This window comes from Sceloporus undulatus, chromosome 2, assembly GCF_019175285.1.
Source record: "Sceloporus undulatus isolate JIND9_A2432 ecotype Alabama chromosome 2, SceUnd_v1.1, whole genome shotgun sequence".
In the NCBI taxonomy this organism is placed as follows: domain Eukaryota; kingdom Metazoa; phylum Chordata; class Lepidosauria; order Squamata; family Phrynosomatidae; genus Sceloporus; species Sceloporus undulatus.
In genome coordinates this window covers 13,789,574-13,793,412 of record NC_056523.1, presented here as the reverse complement: position 1 = coordinate 13,793,412, position 3,839 = coordinate 13,789,574, and the positions used below count along the sequence as shown (strand labels likewise).

General features: G+C 43.4%; 1 protein-coding gene across 1 annotated transcript in view; it reads left to right on the top strand.

The window, feature by feature from the left end:
- The window catches only part of LOC121921934 (zinc finger protein RFP-like), an 86,839-nt gene that overhangs the window by 22,809 nt on the left and 60,191 nt on the right, over window positions 1-3,839 (top strand). The gene's annotated exons all lie outside the window — the stretch shown is intronic.

The window sequence follows — 3,839 nt, the reverse complement described above, 5'->3', positions numbered from 1 at the left end:
AAATTTTTTTTCAAAAAAGCAGCATCAGCTTGGATCTATACCAATGGTTATGTCCTCCAACTGTTTTGAACTTCAGCTCCCAGAATTCCTGGCTACTAGCTATTCTTGCACAGGCTTCTGGGAGTTGTCATCAGTGGTATCAGTAGGGGTGGTGTTTCCCCAGAGCAGTAATTCATGTTCTCACCCTTGTGAAGAAAAAAACCCCCTCCAAATCATGGATTTGCAATACAATTTGCAATGCAATACAATACAACTTCTTTTCCACACTACTCCACTCCCCTAGCCTTTATGTGCCTTAGGAGTCTCCATCGCCCTCCCCATTAAAACTGACTAAAATTAAGATCCTTATTGCACCTACACATAGAAAATAAATGGCTGGGCCCCATCTACACCAACCTGCTTCCTGTAATTTGGCAAAACCAGTCTACTCCCATCTAAGTGGGCCCATGTGGGTAGATCAGGCTACCCCCTCATCATTTATCTCATAGCTGGACACATCATTCTAGCTGAAGCCTTGACTTTGGAACATTTTTGTGAGTGTGGCTCAGCTAGGGAGGTGGTGGCAACCCCAAGGAGAAGGAGAAAGAAAGAGGAAAAAAACCTCCTTCTCCCCAGGGCCACTGCCGCTTCTCTGATGAAGCCCCACTCAAAGTTGTTCTGGAATCATGCCGTTTTATGTGGCCAAAAGCCTTCAGCAGAACAAGGCATCTAGCTATGAGATCAACAGTGAGGGGGTTGATCAGGCCCACTTGGGTGGGGTAGATTGGGTCCTTTCGAGTCAGAGGAAGCAGGATAGTGTAGATTGAAATCATTTTTTATATAATAATAATAACAACAACAACAACAACAACAACAACAACTTTTATGTATATATCCCTGCCTCTCCCTAAAGACAGTCATTTTGTTATCATCCCTCTAACAATAACCCCTGGTGCAGTCTGTGACTTGAAACTTGAAAATCGTTCCCATCTGATTCCTTCCTTCCTCCTCCTCTCACTCAGCCTCCCCTGTTCTTGCCTCCCTCCAGCCACCTCCGTTCGCTACCCCAACCTTGTCTGCGTTCACCTCCTCCGCCCTTCTCCTTCCCCCTCTACCTCTTATGTTACCCCGATCTTGCTTGCGTTTGCCCCCTCTGTCCTTCTCCTTCCTACTCCTCTTCCGCCCTTCTCTGTCACCCTGATCTTGCCTAAATTCACCCCCTCTGTCCTTCTCCTTCCTCTTCCTCCCTCCTGTCACCCCGATCTTGCCTGTGTTCGCCTCCTCCACCCTTCTCCTTCCTCATCTTCCTCCCTCCTCTGTCACCCCAATCTTGTCTGCATTCGCCCCTTCTGTCCTTCTCCTTCCTCCTCTTCCTCCCTCCTCTGTAACCTTGATCTTCCTTCTTCTTCCTCCTCTTCCTCTCCCTCAGCCAGCTCCACTCTTCCTCCCCTTCCTCCACCCTCCCTTCTGCCAGGAACGTGGCATTTTACCCCGTTGCCAAACGTGAATGAAATCCCGAGGTAAAATGCCACAATTGTGGCAAATCAATGCCACGGATAGAATCGATCCTGGCAATAAATGCCATGGAGAGATTTGATCGTGGCATTCCAGGAAAATAACCCAGTTCCCACCCCAGGTTATTTCTCCAGTGCTCCAGTGAGAACTGGTAGCCAAACTGGAAAGAAGAAATCCTTAAAGTGAATAAAATTTGGCTACCAGTCCTGAGGAATAGCAAAATAAGGACTCAGCAAATGCAAATGGGAAACCGTTCAGTCAGGAGCTTTCCCAGCAGATAATGATTACCAATTAGCAGACATTAACCCTCTTTTGCATTAGCATCCCAGCCTGAGGCCTGCCATCAGCAGCAGAACAATACACATGCAAAACACTCCTGCATTCCCAGGCTCATACAGTATATATACACCCAAATTTTTCAGGCAAAGCATTCTCTGAAGATGCCAGCCACAGATGCTGGTGAATGTCAGGAAGAAACTTTTCTGGAACATGGCCACATAGCCCGAAAAACCCACAAAAACTCTCCATGGGATCCTCAGTACTCTTCTCCAGCACCATATCTGGAATGATGGGAGAGCATAGAAGACAGATGAGAAGATTTGAGATGTGGTTCTGGAGAAGAGTGCTGAGGATCCTACGCACAGCCAAAAAGACAAATAAGTGGATCCTAGAACAGATCAAGCCAGAAATCTCCCTGGAAGCCAAGATGACAAAACTGAGGCTCTTGTACTTTGGACACTTCATACATAAGAAGGCATGACTCATGGGAAAAATGGTAATGCTAGAAAGGTGGAGGGTGTAGAAATAGAGGAAGGCCACATGCTAGAGGGACTATTAAGGAGGTTGTGAGTTTGAGTTTGCAGGAACTAAGAAGCAATTGAGGACAGAGGGACTTGGAGATGTCTCATCCACATGGTTGCTGTGGCTCACGATCAACTGGAGGGTGGTTAACAACAACAACAACAAAAGGATGATGGCATTTGGAATGCAAAACAACTAGTGGGCACCTGATTGGGAAGACTGATTTCATGTATTTCACATTTTAACATTGAGAGTAACCTCCACAAAGCCAAAATAAAAACAACCCATAAAAATACCTCCATCCGTTGCTAGTTATAAAACAGTAGAGAGATTTTAGGCTGCCTTGATACTCATCATATGAAATGGCCACTTGGGATTTCCAGAGAGAAAGTGAGTGCCTTAATTTTGGGAAGCACCACTTCATTATTGGTGGTCTAGGATGTCTAAATAAAGCAAAACCTAGCAAAATATTGTAAACCTTCTGTTAAAAAGGAATAACCTGGGAATATTCTGGATTTCTGCACAATATAGAGAAATGTGATGAGTATAATGTCCCAGATATTATTAATAACACAGTGATGAGATGGTTCCCCCCCCCAACATTGTAGCTGTTTTTAATGTATTTTTGGGTGCTGAATTTGAAAAACACAATAAAAATATTGTGCCACAGAGTTTTTTACAATTTAGATTTTTTTAAAATCAATTCAGTTGTTACTCAGCTTTGATTTAGTGATGATGTTCCAGTGTGATTTTTTGTATTTTGAAGAGATTTTTGTGTTTCATATCAGTGAATTAAAGTGCTTTGACAATTAAAAATGAGAAAAACCTCTAAGGAAAGCATGGAATCCCTAGCTAACACAGGAAAAAGAATACCAATGTTATTAATGGCCTCGTATGTTAGAAAAAGGATCACATCCCTTTTGTAATTTCAGGCCATTAAGCCTTGATATTTACCTTGTCGTAGTCGAAATCCATATACCAGGTGGTCTGAAGAAGAAAAAGGAACAAAATCAGAGCACCACAAAACAAAAGTATGAGCATAAGGAGATTCATAGCATGTATGAGTCAGAGTACAGACTAATCTGGAGTGGGGATAGAATTCAGTTACTCAGATTGGAGTGGGTGAGATGGATTTGCTGTGTTTTGGTGGGGTTATGTTCCAGACTTTACTGCTAGAAGTGGTGGTAAGATTTACCATCAGTATTAATAGCAGGATGATTTCTCTCCTTTCAACACCCCATCCAACATTTTTAAACTCTCAAATAACTCAAACTGCATCTATACTGTATATTCATAATAGTTTGAAATCACTTAAACTATCACAGCTCCATCCAATCAAATCTTGGGATTCATGGTGATGCAGTGGTTAAGTAGCAGTACTGCAGCTACCCACAGCCACAAAGTTGTGAGTTCAATCCCAGTCAGGGGCTTCAGGGTCTATTCAGCCTTGCGTCCCTCTGTAAGTTGGTGAAATGAGTACCTAGCTTGTTGGGGGCAATTAGCTTACACATTGTAAACCGCTTAGGGCAGGGGTAGGCAACCTA